We start from the raw sequence: 19,725 nt of genomic DNA on the forward strand, positions 1-19,725 counted from the left end.
AATTGACTGTTTTACAATGAGCTCAATGAATTCCAGGCATTACAAAGCAACGTCCAAGTAAACTGCACCGCCACTTGGGAAGTGAAAGCGGTTTCAGCAAGACATGCCTGGGTCCCGAAGATCGGGGACCTGGTAAGAGAAGAGATTATGCACAAAAAATTGTTTGGGACATCTTACAGAGCATCTGCACCTGTCCTGGCTGTTGAAGGAACAAAACAGTACTTGTTCCGCTTCTTGCTGGCAAGAAAAAAAAAGATTTGTCTCCATTGATCTGATCCAACCATACTATGAGGCCGATTCCCAATAGCAGGCCACATGGGCTCCTGGGTAACCACTGATCTCCTCTGACTACCATACAGGAAGTTCAGACAGAAAGATTAATAGCATTTGAAGATTCAATTCTACAAAGTGAACAAGTGACCAACAAAGGAATGGAACTTGTGTCTGTTGAAACTGAATAGCAAAAGAATTCAAATGAAACTCAGATCTCATTTCGGCCTACCGAAATCTATGTGAATATGTCTAAAAATTAGTCAGCTGCCATATCTAAGAAACCAGCTGAGCTACCAAAGACAGATAGAACTGTATCTGGCTACTTCATAAATTTCAATGCTTTTTCTCTGGATCCAAGTGAACCTGAGTCACCGCCAGCTCCTATTTCCCACAAACAAAAATTATTTGATCTCTACCATTGGCTGAAAAAGACTTACTTTGTTTCTCCCTGGCTACATCTCTGGATTACACTTGGCCTACTTTTTCTAGTCCTTTGGATGGGTGTAGTGACTGTCTCTTCACTGCTACTGAATGGACATTATCTCTCAGAACGCTCTGCAGTACAACATGTGAACATGGTTTTTAAACCACATACATCATCACATTGTGAACAAAGAGACCTGTCCTTAGTAAACATTACTACAGTTCCAGTTCCTGAAGGAATAATTTGGGATAGGGTTATGTATGATGTATATGGTCCAACTGAACTTTTTAAAATACCTCACTTGTTTACATTTTCTTCAAGTGATATCATCACCTCCAGTACTTTCTCTGTTGATTGGGACTTTGAAACTGAAAATACTATGCTGTCTGACTTAGAACAATCTGCTGCATTTTCAAGTAATGAGTTGTATGAACATACATCTAATTTTGACACCATGTATTGTTACTAGCACTATGGTCATCGTTTCCTGCACAAAGCAAGTATCCCCTGTAATATTTTCACTTACTATCAATAGGATTATTGTCCAAACACCACCAAAAGGCACGTCACAAACATTTGTACAGAGGTTTACATTTTTTCTGGGTTTAAAATCTCAGAACTGAGGTCTTAATATTATAAGCTTGCACCTACACCTGCAAAGGCAAATATGCTCTCTAATACGAAACAGATATACTCTGCTTCCTTTATTTCACATCTGTCTTCACGGGGTTTCGTCTTTGTGGAGGGACACCATAGCCACAAAACCTGTCTAGAGGACTAAAGATTGGCAAGTTCAGATAACTGAGGCCTTATTTAGAGCATGCCTCATACCACAGCAAATTATCTTCCTGAACACCACAGCGCAACAATCTTCCTGTCTCGGGTTAGCCAGGATCAAGGACTTGAACACACCTTGTATTCCCTCAATTACATACTTTGAGGTGTGGCAAAACTATACACAGCATAGTGAGGATACACTAAATGACATTTTACATGAAAGTTTATACATCAGACCCCAATTGGAAGGGATGGTTGGTTTGGCCTATCGACACAAATAAGTGTCAGTCATGATTCCGGGGTACCACCAAAGGGTGTAGCCTCTTCGATGTGACGGACAGCCTCTGGATGTCCGATGTCACGGTGGGTGTGTGCGGAGACGGCCGAGGACCGTCCGTTCCGCGCACGCGTGGAATTCTTCCGCACTGCAGTGGAATTCTTCCGCACTGCGGGGGAATTCCAGCCGCGTTGAAGTAGTTAGTATCCATAGGCCGGACGAACGTTACATACAACAGAACATTAGGGGGTGATGACATCTTACAGTGTTGAGAAGTAATACCTAGAGTGACAAAAAACCTCAATCCTGTTCCAGGTGAAACAAGACTTGTCCTTACTTTCAGATAACATGGATCTTACGGATTTTTTGTTAGGACCCGGAAACCACGTCAAAAGCGCTTCTTATACATTATTTACATCGAAGTATAGAAAATCTCTCAACAATAGGCTGCTGAGAGATTGTGTGAGATTGACAGGGCCCTGGCAGGTATAGCAACAGTTCTTCTCTGTTTTCTGCATCCAATCTAACAGAAAGACAGGCAACAATGTCACGGAGAGATGCAAAGTATACAATGATGTACATTGAAAAATAGGACCAATTACCTTTTTCTGTGGCTGAGTCACTCTCCACCATATGGATAAACCATGACCATATTAGACTACCAGTCACGACATTCCAATTTCAGTACTGTCTACAGTATCACCTGGGAGGCAGATATGAAGCATTGGGAGTGGGTACATAATTGATACTTGGGAATTACCGTACAGGTTTAGATGCAAGAATGGGGACACTGAAGTATTTCTCAGCCGTTCAGACTGTGAGAGTTCTTTAAGTGAGTCTCTAATTTATCAGGATATTATGCTTCAAGAAGCATGCAATGCTTTGGTTGCAAACCTATTCATCCGGTGTTCAAACTGCTCTTAAATGGGTGATTTGATGTTGAATGAGCAAGATTGTTGTGGGTTTCTGGCAGGCATCGCATTTCTGTTCAGAATAAGTTCCAGGGTTACTTGTTGTATGCAAGTATTGTTTCCACTGACCCATACAGTCAGGGAGGCGCTGCTATGGCCTTCATTGAATGTTTCTTTTACACAGTTTGATTCTCTGAGCAGACTGAAAGCCATGCTTTTACAGAAGGATGTGGCCTTAACCTCAGCCTGAGAGACTTTTGATGCAAGGTCTTCAGCCGAGATACAGGCACTAGTCTGAATGAACTTTGAGCTCCAATTTGAGGAATGGTACATCGTATCTGTAATATGTTTGATACGAGTGGGATTGTGCACCTATTTAAGAGCATAGGCCCTGGACAATTGAGCACCTTTAAGTCACTCTCCGGAGTCATATCATCATTTATACACTGAGGGCCCGATTCACAGAACTAACTTAAGACAAATTCCTTAACTTACTACTTTTGGTATTCACAGAAGTTAGGATTTTGTCTTAAGACAGACTTAAGACAGACTTCAGACAGAATCCTAACTTAAGTCTGTCTTAAGTCTGTCTTAAGTTTGTCTTAAGTCTGTCTTAAGACAAAATCCTAACTTCTTTGAATAACAAAAGTAGTAAGTTTAGGATTTTGTCTTAAGTTAGTTCTGTGAATCGGGCCCTCTGTATTAGGAGTGGTGTGGCTCACTGGTTAGAGGCGGCAGACCCGGAAGCAGAGAACGGCCCGGGACCAGGGTTCGATTCCCGACGTGGCTGGGTCGTGGACCAGGGTCAGCGGACTCGATACTTCTCGCCTCGGTGCCTACTCTAACCAGGGATCACACTCGGCAACTCTGGGCATTAGCTTGCCTCATCTCTACAATGGCCCCCCACATTCGCCGGGGATGCCTGGTTTCACCTTGGAGACACCCAGTAGGAACCATCTAACAGGGATAGCCATGACGGGTTCCCCAGCGGTCTACAGCGCCACAACGCCTCAGGGCAGCAGTGTGCTTTACAAGACACATACATTTACATTTATTTATTAGGAAGTATTTTTGGAGGGCTTCCACTGGTTCTACTCCTTGTAGTGAGTATACTGGTTTTATTTTTCCTGCTACGCAATGGACATCTCAGGTTCTAGAGAGATGGAAATAGCATTCTTAGTACAACATTGCTGTTAATGCATAGTACTCCATCTGGGCACATCTCGGCTTCAAGAGCTAAGCGAGCATTGGTTCCTATTGTTCAGTTCAGTTGACTGGGTCTTGCCTGTGCTCCGCTGCCTATTCTGAGGATACTAATGCATGTTGTGTCAGGAATTCCTAGTCCTCTTCAGATAATCAGATAATCTTTAAATTCCTTCATAATATGTAAGGTTGCAAGAATGTGTTGTAGTTAGCAGTGCTTGTTGACTTTAGGCTTTCAGCAGAATTATTGTAACTAGAAATGCTTGTTGACTTTGGGCTAAAACCAGAACACTGTTGCTCCACTGAATATTCATGAGGGGAACGCACGTGGGACAGGTGCGCTAACTGTACTTGGGCTACAAGTGAAACCACCGTCTAAGAGACTATAAAAGCCTCATTGGAATCCATTTGGACGCTTCGCTTCGAAACTGCAGCGTCTTGCTGTCAGCGTCGGCGTCTCTGCAGGATTCCAGTCCCACCCTGCGGACCTGCTATCTTCTCCTCCCTCTCTCCCTTACCGTCCCTCGTTCGACCAGTTCACGGAGCTGCGGCTGCCGCTTCAAGTCCGGAGGTCCGGAGAGTGTCTTCGCCTCGTCGGAGTCGGAGACAAGGACTCCCGGTTTCAACATCGGACCGGCTTAAAGTAAGAACCAGTTCCTTGGTAAAAGGGGTCCACTCACTGACTTCCTTCCGGCGGCGGACCTCAGGAACAGAAGTAAGACTTTTATTTGTGAAATTACTACGGAGATGGCATAAACAGTCTTGGCAAATCCAATTCCCGAACAATGCTTTTCACCCGATACGCTGGCATAAACAAACATTGACAAACTCAATTCCTGAACAATGTTGCTCATTTGATTTAGTCTTTTGTGAACGCGGTTTGATTTATTTGAACTTAAGAACAATTGAAGGACTATTCTTGAAACAGGGAGATTTGAATCCTGAATACAGTTACAGTGATAAGAAAACTGTACATGTGAACTGTTCCAATAGCAGACGATATCTGGGTATTTTAGGTTATTCTTGTGCACTTGGTGTTTTTTTGTTTGTTCTTTTGATTACAGAAACCCAGTTCCAGATAAGAACACATTAATGCAAGGTAGGAAAAACACAAGTTACATGCATGAAGGTTACGTTGTTGTACTAACAAGTTCTTGATTACGTGTTAGCTCCCTTGTGTGGTCAATGATTCAAAGACCTTAAGGATTGTGTTCTCATTTTTAAGGTGAAAGCAAACCCAATAGAAAAAAACAGGTTTACCTTGCTACATTGAAGTATATGAATGGGCTTATTCTTTCCTGGTATGTATTTGAGGAGAGTGTTAAATATTTGTTTGAATTACTGCCAGAATAGTTTCTGAAACCAGGTGTCTTCTGTTTAGTTATCGCTTCCAATACCAAAAGTTTCCAAACCAAGCGAATTCGTAAAGCAGGAAGAAAGCCCAGAATACTTCTCGAGAAACAGAGAGAACAATATTAGAAGAGCTCCAGTGTTTCTCTATTTCTCTTGTTTCTCGTCCACTTCCCCTTCCCTTTAGGAGCTACCTAGTGGTTCAAGTGTCAACCTCCTTGCCACGCTGGTTAGTTCTAGAAGGTATTGGGACTAGTCATCTTCAAGGCGGAATATCTGGAATGTTGTAGTGGCTCGCCTAACAGAAAGCGAAGCCAAAACATCCTTATTTCCCCTTGAAGGTGACTATTTCCATGGATCTGTCAAATATGAATATTTCTGAATTGACAGACATTATCCGCAAAATGAATGATGAGGTTCAGGGGTTACGCTTAGAGAACCAGTCCCTTAGATAGGAACTTGATGATACTAAAGATGGTTTTAACTCTTAGAGAGATAAAGACGATAATAGACGACCTGTTTTATCACCACCTAAATTTGGAGTCCCAGGTTTTCAGAACCCCCAGAATCAAATACATGCACCTACATTTGGTCAAAGTCAGACGACCCAACCAGTCCAATTAACAGTAGTATCACCCAATCCAGTTCCTTTAGCCAATCCAGAACGCTTTACAGGGGATAGTTCTCATTTTAATACCTTCATGAGTCAATGTCAACTGCACTTCGTGTGTAAACCCCAAATTTTCACTTCAGATACCGCTAAGGTCTCTTTTATGATTTCCTATTTGGGAGGTGTGGCGGCCAATTGGGCCATGCCTTTAGTAGACAGAAATGACCCATTACTTCATAATCTAATTCGATTTAAGGCGGCTATGTCGAGCCTTTTTGCTAAACACGTCTTTTTGCAAGCATCAGATAATGAGTTATTAAACCTGCGCCAAGGGTCCAAAGACTTAGTTACTTATGTGACCACTTTTAATCTGTTGCTAGCTGAAACCCAGTGGCCCGAGGATAAAAGAATATCTCTGTTTTACAGAGGTCTTCGTGAGGAATTAAAGGATGCTTTGGCGCACATTGTTAATTTACCTGAAGAATATACCGAGTTCCAGGATTTAGTGATCAGGTTAGATCATAGACTAGGAGAAAGAAGAAATGAAAGACCAAGAAATGATTTCAGAAACTTACACTTTAGGACAGGAAAGAAAATTAGTGAAGATAGAAACGCACAAGTAGAACCAATGCAGATAGGTGGGATTAGAGGACCCCTGTCACAAGAAGAAAAAGATAGAAGAACAAAAGCCAACTTATGTCTTTATTGCGGGAAATCAGGTCACTTTGCCAAAGATTGTTCTATTAGACCAGTTAAAAAAAAGTTTTCTCCATAGATCAAAATTCTATTCAGGAATCGGAAAACTAAAAGTCTCGAGGGAAGTAGAGGTCAATTCCTCGAGAGTAGATAATAGGAAGATCTCACAGTATGCAACAAGTGTTATGAATCATGTACCACGTCATTTTACCATAAGGGTGATTTTAATTTTGACAAATCAACAAAGACATAGTATCCCAATACTGATTGACTCAGGAGCTACAGGAAACTTTGTTGATTTAGGATTTGCAAGGAAACTGAATTTAACTCACGTCCCTAAATTAGAACCTGAACCCGTACGAGCTGTGGACGGTTCAGCTCTATCTTCAGGTTTGATCAGGTTTCATACTTCACCATTACTCCTAGTAGCTGATAATGGGCATACTGAACAGATTACCTTCGATCTGATCAATACTCCAACTTTTGGAGTCATTTTGGGAATACCATGGCTAGAACTTCACAATCCTAATTTTGACTGGGTTATGCGTACAGTAACTCTAGATTCAGCTTATTTTAAAACTCATTGTTACCAAGAAAATAGAGATCCTATTCTCCCTCTTACTTGTGCCATTGTTCAAACAGAATCAGTGGAGCTTCCAGTAGAATTTCAGGATTACTATGATGTTTTTGACCCTGTAAAAGCCACAAAATTACCACCTCACAGGGTTTACGGCGGTAGGATTGATCTAATCCCAGGAGCTACTCTACCCTGCAGCCGTATTTAAGCCCTTACCGAACCTGAAAATGTATATTCACGAAAATACTTGGACGAACTTCTGGAATTAGGCTTTATTCGACACTCCACCTCCCCAGTCTCGTCTCCACTATTTTTTGTGGCAAAAAGACAGGAGATTTGCGGGCATGCATAGATTATCGTGCAGTTAATAAGGCTACCATTAAAAATCGTTATCCTTTACCTCTGATCCCTGTACTTTTAAATCAAGTAAAAGGGTCAACTATCTAACAAAACTCGATCTTCGAGGTGCATACCACTTAATTCGTGTAAAAGAAGGCGATGAGTGGAAAACTGCATTTCGCACTAAATTTAGACTCTTCGAATATACAGTGATGCCTTTTGGTCTTTGTAATGCCCCAGCTGCATTTCAATACTTCATTAATGAAGTATTGCATGACCTCTTGGACATCTGTGTCATTGTATATATCGATGATATATTCATTTATTCAAAAAATTCAGAGGAACATGAAGAACATGTTAGATCAGTTCTGCAAAAACTGAGAGATAATTCCTTGTTTGTCAAATTAGAAAAATGTGTCTTTAAGACTACTAAAGTGGAATTCCTCGGTTATTGGCTTTCTCCCGAAGGCATTGTAATGGACCCAAAGAAGGTAGAAGCTATTCTGAAATGGCCTGCCCCAACCTCTGTAAAAGAGGTACAAAGAATTTTGGGATTTGCAAACTTCTACAGGAGGTTTATCTCAAATTTTTCGGAAATCGTGGTTCCAATTACTCAGCTACTACAAAAAGGAAGAAAGTTTCAGTGGAGTTCTGAAGCAGAATCAGCTTTTAACATCTTGAAAAAATCAATTACCTCAGCTCCAATTTTGAAACACCCTGATCCAGACAGCCCATTTTTTGTTGAAGCAGATGCTTCACAAACAGCAATTGGGGCAGTTCTTCTTCAAAAGGATGTAAACTCAGGAATTTTTCACCCAATAGCTTTCTATTCCAGAAAACTGTTACCAGCCGAACAAAATTATACTATCGCTGAGCGTGAGCTTTTAGCAATAAAAGCAGTTTTTCAGGAATGGAGGCATCACCTCTTGGGAGCTAAACATACAATCACAATTTTTTCTGACCATAAAAATTTACAGTTTTACTCAACAGTCAAGGCTTTTACGCTATGACAGATGCATTGGTTACAATTTTTTGGTGAATTTGATTTTCTCATTACGTATCGACCAGGGGCCAAACAATTATTATCAGATACACTTTCACGATTGGTTTGTGACAAGGATAAAAAGTCAATTAAGGAACTACAAAGTATCATTCCAGAAGAAAAGATTTGTGCAGAAATTTCACAAGTTGATTTTTTAACAGTACTCAGAAATCAGACTAAAGAATTAAATCAAGAAGATTGTCTTTCACAAAAACAGTCTACACTATCGGACGGTTTATTTTACCATAGAAAGAAATTGTTTATTCTCAAAAAAGATTTGAGAGAACTTGTGATTAAATGGAATCACGACTTAGCTATAGCAGCTCATCCTGGAGTTAACAAAACTCTTGAGTTGTGTCAAAGACATTTCTGGTGGAACGGTATGAGATCTGATATACTGCAATACATTCAGAGTTGTCCTGTATGCGCTCGACAAAAATTGTCCCATTCAGCTCCCATGGGTTTGTTACAACCAATTGAAATTCCACCTAAACCTTGGCATACCATCAGTTTGGATTTCATCACAGACTTACCTAAAACATCTGGAATTACTACTATTTTAGTAGTAATAGACTTACTGTCCAAAATGGGATATTTCATCCCATTACCCAAACTGCCGTCTGCTGTAGAATTCAGTACTGTGTTTTTATCTAATATAGTAAAACTACATGGATTACCACAAAAAATCATTTCAGATAGGGGCCCACAATTCCTGTCAAAATTTTGGAAACAATTGAGTGGTCAGTTGGGAATAGATCTAGCATTGTCATCCGCTTTCCACCCCAAACTGACGGTCAAACTGAAAGGTTAAATCAACATTTAGAACAAAGCTTAAGATGCTTGACCACCACTTTATTTTCAGATTGGGTTGAAGCTCTACCCTTGGCAGAGTTTGCTTACAATAATACCTTGCATTCAGCACTTGGTTGTTCCCCATTTTATTTCCTCACTGGCCACCATCCCCGAACTCTACCCGTTTTAGTCCCTGAAAAAGCAACTGAAATTCCAGCAGTCTCTGAAAGATTAGCCAGCTTACTAAATTTTCAGGAGAATATCAAAAAGACTTTAATCAAACACAAACAAAGGATGAAGATTAATGCTGATCAACATAGAATCCCAGCACCAGTTTATAAATCAGGAGACCAAGTTTGGTTGTCTACTAAGAACATACAAATTGAGGGTCCCAAAAAATTAAAACCCCGATTCATTGGCCCATTTTCTATAGAGAAAATATTGAATCCTGTTTCTGTGAAATTGGTTTTACCCCAAGAATATAAAATTCATCCAGTATTTCATGTATCCTTACTAAAGCCAGTAAATTCAAACACTCGTCCCGATGACCCACCTCCCCCAATTATTGTAGGAGATCATGTAGAGTACGAGGTCAAGAAAATCCTAGATTCAAAACGTATTAGAGGTCGCTTGTACTACTTAGTTGATTGGAAAGGTTATGATGCTTCAGAAAGATCTTGGGAGCCAGAGAACCATATACATGCTCCTCGTTTAATCCGCTCTTTTCATGCCCTGTATCCAAATAAACCGCGACCTGTGGGAAGACCTTTGGGGGGGGGGAACTGTCAGGAATTCCTAGTCCTCTTCAGATAATCAGATAATCTTTAAATTCCTTCATAATATGTAAGGTTGCAAGAATGTGTTGTAGTTAGCAGTGCTTGTTGACTTTAGGCTTTCAGCAGAATTATTGTAACTAGAAATCCTTGTTGACTTTAGGCTAAAACCAGAACACTGTTGCTCCACTGAATATTCATGAGGGGAACGTACGTGGGACAGGTGCGCTAACTGCACTTGGGCTACACGTGAAACCACCGTCTAAGAGAGTATAAAAGCCTCATTGGAATCCATTTGGACGCTTTGCTTCGAAACTGCAGCGTCTAGCTGTCAGCGTCGGTGTCTCTGCGGGATTCCAGTCCCACCCCGCGGACCTGCTACCTTCTCCTCCCTCTCTCCCTTACCGTCCCTCGTTCGACCCGTATATGGAGCTGCGGCTGCAGCTTCAAGTCCGGAGGTCCGGAGAGTGTCTTCGCCGAGTCGGAGACAAGGACTTCCGGTTTCAACATCGGACCGGCTTCAAGTAAGAACCAGTTCCTTGGTAAAAGGGGTCCACTCACAGACTTCCTTCCGGCAGCGGACCTCAGGAACAGAAGTAAGACTTTTGTTTGTGAAATTACTATGGAGATGGCATAAACAGTCTTGGCAAATCCAATTCCCGAACAATGCTTTTCACCTGATACGCTGGCATACACAAACATTGACAAACTCAATTCCTGAACAATGTTGCTCATTTGATTTAGTCTTTTGTGAAGGCCTTTTTTTTTTTATTTGAACTTAAGAACAATTGAAGGACTATTCTTGAAACAGGGAGATTTGAATCCTGAATACAGTTACAGTGATAAGAAAACTGTACATGTGAACAGTTGCAATAGCAGACGATATCTGGGTATTTTAGGTTATTCTTGTGTACTTGGTGTTTTCTTGTTTGTTCTTTTGATTACAGAAACCCAGTTCCAGATAAGAACACATTAATGCAAGGTAGGAAAAACACAAGTTACATGCATGAAGGTTACGTTGTTGTACTAACAAGTTCTTGATTACGTGTTAGCTCCCTTGTGTGGTCAATGATTCAAGTTCAAGTTCAAGTTCAGTGATTTGTATAGCGCGCTACTCACCCAGAGGGTCTCAAGGAACTTGATTGAGGGTGGGTGCTTTAGTGCATCATTTATCGAATAGCCAGGTTTTTAGCTGCTTTCTGAAGGAGAGGTGGTTCTGTGTGAGGGGGCGGTGGGTGGGGAGGGAATTCCAGGTTTTGGCCACTAAATAGGAGAAAGATCTTCCTCCCATGGTGGATCTATTGATGCGCGGGATTGTGGCGAGGGCTTGATTTGATGAACGTAGTTGGCGGGTGGGTGTGTAGAAGGATAGTCGTTTGTTGAGGCAGTCTGGTCCTAGGACGTAGAGGGCCTTGTGTGCGGGGTGAGGAGACGGAACATTATTCTCTTGTTGACGGGAAGCCAGTGGAGATCTTTCAGATGACCGGAAATGTGAGCTTGACGGGGGATGTCTAGTATGAGTCTGGCTGAGGCGTTTTGGATGCGCTGGAGTTTTTTCTGTAGTTTGGCTGTGGTTCGGGCGTAGAGGGTGTTTCCGTAATCTAGTGGGCTGGTGACTAGTGCGTGGGTGACTGTTTTTCTTGTTTCGGTGGGGATCCAGCGGAAGATTTTTTTGAGCATGCGTAGGATGTTGAAACATGATGAAGAGACAGCGTTGACTTGTCTGCTTATCGATAGGGAGGAGTCTAGGATGAAGCCTAGGTTACGTGCGTGATCTGTAGGTGTGGGTGCTGTGCCCAGAGCCGGTGGCCACCATGAGTCGTCCCATGCAGAGGGGGATGATCCTAAGATGAGGACCTCCGTTTTGTCCGAGTTCAGTTTCAAACGACTGTTCTTCATCCATTTGGCTACTTCTTTCATTCCTTCGTGTAGATTGGTCTTGGCGGTGTTAGGATTCTTGGTGAGGGAGAGGATTAGCTGGGTGTCGTCAGCGTAGGAGATGATGTTGAGGTTGTGTTGACGCGCGATGGATGCGAGAGGACTCATGTACACATTGAAGAGGGTGGGACTGAGTGATGATCCTTGTGGTACGCCGCAGATGACTTCGGTTGCCTCTGATTTGAATGGGGGGAGGCAGACTCTCTGGGTTCTTCCGGCGAGGAACGAGATGATCCAGTCCAACGCTTTTCCTTGTATTCCGATGTTGCTGAGGCGTTCTATGAGGGTGTTATTACAGACTGTATCGAAGGCGGCGGAGAGGTCAAGTAGGATGAGGGCAACTGTTTCTCCGTTGTCCAGTAGCGTTCGGATGTCATCTGTAGCAGCGATGAGGGCGGTTTCGGTGCTGTGTTTGGCTCGGAAGCCGGACTGTGAGGGGTCAAGTGAATTGTTGGATTCAAGGAATGCAGTGAGCTGACTATTGACGTTTTTCTCGATGACTTTGGCCCGGAAGGGGAGGAGTGAGATGGGGCGGTAGTTCTTAAGTTCGGAGGGGTCCGCTGTGGGTTTCTTCAGAAGGGCGCTGAGTTTGGCATGTTTCCAGCTTTCTTGGAAGGTAGCTGAGTTGAAGGAGCAATTGATGACATTGCGGAGATGGGGTGCGATGATGGAGTCTGCTTTGTTGAAAATGTGGTGGGGACATGGGTCGGTTGGCGATCCTGAGTGGATGGAGTTCATCAGGCGGATGGTGTCTTCAGTCGTGATTGGGTTCCAGGTGCAAAGGTTGTGAGAGTGTTGTTTTGGTTCGGCGGTGGGTGGAGTGGGTTGTTCTTCGGACAGGTTTCCAAAGCTGTTATGAATGTTGGCGATTTTGTTGTGGAAGAAGGAGGATAGGGAGTCGCAGAGGTCTGGGGATGGAGTGATGTCGTTGGTGTAGGCGGTGGGGTTGGTGAACTCTCTGACGATGTTGAATAATTCTTTGCTGTTGTGGGTGTTGTTGTTGAGTTGATCCTTGAATGCTGATTTCTTGGTGGATCGGATCAGTTGGTGGTATTTGTGGGTGGCGTCTTGAAGGTGGTCAGGTTGTTAGTGGTTGGGTTTTTTCTCCAGGTTTTCTCGAGGTTACGACATAGCTTCTTGGATTTCTTAAGGTCATTGTTGAACCAAGGGGCCTTTTTGCTACCTTGTTTGATTTGGTGGTTTTTCAAGGGTGCTAATTCATTAGCGCTGTGGGTGATCCATTGTGTGAGTTTGGTGGCAGCTTGGTTTTGGTCCGATGATATGGTGGGGGGGGTTTGGTTAAGTGAAGTGAAGAGTTGGTGGTAATTTTGTTCCAGTTTCTTTGGGGAATAGGTTGTGGTGGGATGTGGGTCGTGGTCTTTTTGTAGCTGAAGTGAACGCAGCTGTGGTCCGTCCAATGGAGAGCTGTGGTGTGATCGAAGGAGATGTGTTTGCTGGAGGTGAAGATGGGGTCGAGCGTGTGTCCGGCAAGGTGGGTGGGGGTGTCAACCAGTTTTTTGAGTCCGAGATTAGCCAGGTTGTCCAGAAGGGTGGTGGTGTTGTTATCGTTATTCTTTTCCAGGTGGAAGTTGAGGTCTCCGAGTAGAATTTAGTTCTCGGAGGTGATGGCATGTGGGCTGATGAAGTCAGTGATGTCTTCATTAAATTGTGTGCGGGATCCTGGTGGTCTGTAGATGAGGGTGCCTCTAAGTGTGGTCCTGGGGTCGGTGTGGATCTGGAAGTGAAGGTGTTCGGCGGTCGCGAGGTTGTCGTCAGAGCTGGTCGTGATTCGGATGGTGTTCTTATGCACGATAGCGATGCCTCCTCCTGTTTGGATGGTGCGGTCTTTTCGGATGATCTTGTAATTGTCCGGGATGGCTATGTCGATGTCAGGTGCTGATGAGGCGTTCATCCATGTTTCAGTAAGGAAGGCGACGTCCGGCGATGTAGTGTCGAGTAGATCCCAGAGTTCAGTGGTGTGTCTGTGCACCGAGAGGGTGTTCAGCAGGATGCACTTCAGATGGTTGGGGTCGGATCCGTGTTTAGAAGTAGTGGCTTTGGTGTGGGTTCTGATGCAGGTGTATTTGCAGTAGTGGCAGGTGAATGATTGTGTTCTCATTTTTAAGGTGAAAGCAAACCCAATAGAAAAAAACAGGTTTACCTTGCTACATTGAAATATATGAATGGGCTTATTCTTTCCTGGTATGTATTTGAGGAGAGTGTTAAATATTTGTTTGAATCACTGCCAGAATAGTTTCTGAAACCAGGTTGTCTTCTGTTTAGTTATCGCTTCCAATACCAAAAGCTTCCAAACCAAGCGAATTCGTAAAGCAGGAAGAAAGCCCAGAATACTTCTCGAGAAACAGAGAGAACAATATTAGAAGAGCTCCTGTGTTTCTCTATTTCTCTTGTTTCTCTTCCACTTCCCCTTCCCTTTAGGAGCTACCTAGTGGTGTCAAGTGTTAACCTCCTTGCCACGCTGGTTAGTTCTAGAAGGTATTGGGACTAGTCATCTTCAAGGTGGAATATCTGGAATCTTGTAGTTGCTCGCCTAACATGTTGGGCATACGTCTAACCCTTCTAATGGTTGCGCCACCGGACATAGACGTACTACTGGATCCCTTGGAGACATACATATTACAGTGTCCTCAGTGTATTCCCATGTCCATGTTGCCATTCTTAGAGCCACCACGGGATGCTTCAGCTCCTGTCAGATTGGACACTGACTCTGTAACAGGCTCACAATTGCCAAGTGCTTCCTCAGTGGCTGCTGTGGAAACTGGAGATGGTCACCTTTGCTCCATTGATCTGATCCAAGAGGTGTTACAGGGAACGTCGTCTGTGAAGGAAAGCAACAATGATGTTTCAACTCCCACACATGACACATAAACATTTGTCTCTCAGTGTGATGGGAATAATTCTTCCTTTTTCCAAAACAAACCGAATTGGAATTCGGAAATATCAATTTGTTTTATTTTTCTTTCCTTGCTCTCATTGTAGTTTGGCGTTTTAGGCTCCGAGTGAAATTTCCCGATTCATGCCCTTATATAGGTACAATTCACATTTTCCTTCTATAGGCATAGAAATCAATCCCTTATTTAGACATAGCCCATGCAGACCAAATACAGGCATTGCTACTTCCACCTGTACCAAAAGTCACAACGATTTCTTGGAAAATCAGCTTAAGCAGTCAGGGACTGTTCCTTGCCTGAATATTGATTTGTCCAAGAACTCATGTACTTTACAAAGAACTACTATTCCCTAGGGGTTCTTTCCTGACGTTATTATGCCCGACTTTATGTTAAACTAGATACCTTCGAGGTATAAATATGCCTTCACTTGCTCTAGCAAGACACAGTGGTTCGGAGAAGTTTGAATATCTACTTGCCCGACGCAGCTCGCTACAGCAAGTGCCGAAGGAAGCCAACCCTCCAGCTGACACACTGATCGAGAAGCTGCATTTCTCTTTCCGAGAATTCAGCTCCAGTGTTTCCAAGCTCCCCTTGCGGGGTGTTGGGAAATCAAGGCCCGAGACTGAGATACCAGACCTCCTTCATTTTAACTAAGGTATGGAGCTGATTAGAACCTAGAGAAATCTTGTATAGATTCTTGGCAAAAACTAAACCTATGCTACACATTACTTACTTCTTCCCTCGTACTAGAATTAGGTTAGGTACATTGGGGTAGGAGTATTTTAGAAGCACCAGTTGAGTATTTTAGCCTGTGTATTTATGAGTTTATTTTTATAAGGCTTAGAAACCATGCAAATGCTCTAACAGTATTATTTTACAATACTATTCTCGCTGTATGCATTATACTTTGCAGTCTGCATTATGATTGTAGCAGTTTGCTTTTCTTGCATGAGAAAGAAGACTGTTCAATAAAACCTTTTATTGAACCTGTCTTCTCTAATTCTCTAATTCTCCCTAATTCTCTCTAATTCTCAGCACCTCTCTAGAAACAAAGCATGCACGATTGACTGAGTGAAATATATTGTTTCAACGACTCTAGAGATATATTTCTTATTCTTGGGAAACAAAGTTGTCATGTTTATGCGGTTGTCAGAAACTAATCCCTTCGTGTTAATTCGAGAAAGTTTCTAGTGACCTCTGAGCTAGCTGTCACTCACTATTAAGTTTAATATATTCGATTGAGACCTAGTCGAGCTCAGTCCTACGTCTAATCTATACAATATATTTTTCCAAAGCGCAAAGCCTATTGGGAATATAGAAACTACACTACATGGTGCTCAACGTTTGGTAAGGCACTAATTTAATGCTAGATACTAAAGTAACTCAGTCGTGCTTTTCTCAGAGACTCCTTTTTTCCCATAAAATACTCCAATAGACATCTGGAGTGGGTGAAGGGATAAAATATCTGCCATAACTGAGTAGGACAAAATCCTATGTATTCGTTTTTGGTTTGTTCAACGTTGAAGGATGTGGTGTTCCAAAATATTGTGCACCTTATCTTTGTTTCCTAGCAACTTGCTCTGCAAACTTTCATTAAACAATGTTGAATAATGGCGACAACAACGCAACCGGTGGAGTTGCAGCAGCTGCAGCCCTAGCAGGCTTAGACATTACAGGCCTTAATGAAGACGACCCGGATGCTATAATCATCCCAGAAAATGTAAGGAATACCATCACTATAAAACTTATAACAAATGGCCTATCATCAAGAGGTGGTAGGGTAATTTTGTAATAGAGGCATATGAATATCGGTAGACAGAGGTATTCCATTCATGGATTATCTTCCCTACAGCAAATCCAGTAACACATGTGTTTCACTTCTACAAAGCAAAGGAACACCAAACGGAATCTATTCCTTTTGAGGATATTGAAATTCCACTAACTTACCAAGAGCATGCGCTCTGGTTTAAAGGTGCCCTACAACATCAAAATCACATTACCAGGCTCGGTCTACTAAGTAGACCAGTACCAACATGGCCGGTATTAGCCAGCTATACACCACATCCTGACATTGAAGAAATGACAGGTACGGAACTATTAGTTCAACTGAAACAACTCATAAAAATACACAGACAATTAGTTCAATATGTCATGTGGACTCTACCATTCCAACCTCCTATAAGGATACCACAACACACCTTGTACCAGGGGAACACAAATAAAATTACACCACAGATTAAACAATCAGTCATTGGTAAATTACCCGTAAAACGGTAACAAATTCCATTCTGGATAGCTCCAAAAATTACTCAAATCAAGGCAGTGTTTCCTGATACTACCCCGATGAGAAACACCGGATTTTAACAATCTGTTTACCAATGGGGATCGCACCACACCTGGAGGACTGTGACACTTAGGGTACAGTTTTTGCTGCAATCTACACCAAAACACATAGTGTTCCGTCTATGGCGGTAATACCCGATGTCCTGAAACAGATTCAAAATTAATACTGGGCAGAGCCTGCTTTAATTCTAGGTATGAAATACCTGAAAGATTTCAAACAGGTCTCAACAATAATATTAGCCAATATTAAAGGTGAAGCAGCATCCATGGTGATCCACCAAAAACTAAGAGAATTTGATGTAACTGAGCAACCACAAGAACTAGCCAGAATAATCAAAAAATCCTATGAAGAACTAGGTAGAGACAGTTTGGGTGGTAAACCAGTGAAACCACAGCTGACTGAAAGTCCTGAAAAGGTCTTTATTAAAAACACTCTCACTCTTCCTAAAAAGAAGTGGGACAACACTAAACAAACTTCTAAAGAGAAACATTCTCAATCCCGAGGTAGGTCTCCTCAAAAGGAGCCCTCTGAAAGGAGGTATACCTCAGGAATAGGGATATTTTGAGAAACCATGATAGATATCAAGATACTGATACTCGTTCCTCTTGTACCTTTCAGACTTCATCACAGAAATCAGAAAGAAGAGGACGAGCAGAACACAAGGAAGAACGGGTGAAGTCCAAAGACGATCAGCACGTTCCAAAAAAAAACAAAAAACAATTCACCAAAAATAAGGTAGCAGGCCTAAAAAACAGACATGCCGAGGATCTTGAGGACACAACTCAAGAACGGGGAGTGGGCTCAGACAATGTTGGACAGCGCAGTAGAGGTAACCGAAGCTCGCAAGATCTTGAAGGATCATCTGGAGACAGTGGACTTGAATGAGTACATCCAGGTTGAAACTGCTATTACCAGAGTTAGTGTCCCACACAAGTTATATGAAGTAATACTCCGGATGGAGGTGGAAATAACTAGACAATAAGGGCACTCTTTTGAGAGAAGCTCTCTAAGGGTTATGACATTCTTCTAGCTTAACTAGACTGGCCACCTGGCGAAGACGACATTATGCCAGCCTTCTCCAATCATATTCCAATTCATAAAAATTATACCTATGCCAGGAAATGGGCAGTAGCCCAGGCTCCTGCATTATATAAAAATCATGTAGGATGGGATGAGGATTCTCCTCAACATAAAATCCAGTTTAAAATTCAACCGACTGCTCAGAGACAGTTACACAGTTAAGCAAGAAGCTAAAAAAACAGGTCAGGGAGATCTTAGATCAACTTGAATACCAAGGGGTGATTGAAAGGTGCACCTCGTTCATGAACAATCCTTTGCTTCCTGTCTCTAATCCAGACAATACAGATCGTCTAGTTTTGGATTACAGACATTTAAACTCTTGTTGCAAAACCTTTGCAGTACAAAATGCACCCAGTGCAGCACTAATAAAGAACATTGTGCGTAAAAAATATAAAACTACATTAGATATTTCACACGGTTTCTTCTGTCAAAACATTGCACTGGAAAGCAGGTACTTGACCGCTTTCTCAATTATGGGGACACTGTGTCAATTCTATTGTCTCCCACAGGGATTCAATAATAGTCCGGGGTTATTTTCAGCCAGAGTAGCAGAGTTACTACAAACCTATGATGATGAAGCATTATCATGTGTTGATGACATCTATCTAACATATGAGGACTTGGATAGGCACTTGAACAGGGTGAACACCATAATATTGGGCTTCGCATCTGAAGGGTATAAATTTAATTTTAAAAAATCACCAAAATTGCCCACCTCAACGTCCTTTCCTAGGATATGAATTATCAAGTGAAGGCAAAAACCTGGTAGCAAACTTTCTACAGAAATGTGCGCTGCTCCAACCTCCAAAAACACCGAAAAACTTACAGTCAATTCTAGGCTTCCTAAATTTCGGAAGAATTTACATTCTAAATTAAGCAGAAAGGGTTAAACCTCTCTACGTATTAATCAAACCGATTTTGAAACAATTAATTGGATTCAAAAACACACAGCCATGTTACGTTCTGTGCAGACATACGTGTTAGCAACAACACATTTACAGACAAGTGTAAACGTACGCAACCTAGTAATCCGAATCATTCCAGGAAGAGGTGGATTCCCGTACTTAACCTTCAATGAAGGAGAAAAAGTACCAATAGCTTACAAATCACACTTGTACACACAAGCAGAAATGAAATTTACTTCAACAGAAAAAATTCTGACAGCGGTTCAAACTGCAGTAGCAAAAGGGAGAGCCCTCGCACAGGGTAAGCGCATAATGATCGTAACACCTGTACCTGCCATAGAGGCAGTGACAAAAGCAAGCATTCCCAATGCAAAAGCTTTACACCTGAGATGGATACAATGGGTTAATTCTCTTGCTGCAACAGACGTTGAATACGTTTTTGACCCCTATTTGAAAACACAAGAATTTTTACAATACGAACAAGAATGTCCACTGCCCACTG

This window comes from Lissotriton vulgaris, chromosome 6, assembly GCF_964263255.1.
Source record: "Lissotriton vulgaris chromosome 6, aLisVul1.2, whole genome shotgun sequence".
NCBI lineage: Eukaryota > Metazoa > Chordata > Amphibia > Caudata > Salamandridae > Lissotriton > Lissotriton vulgaris.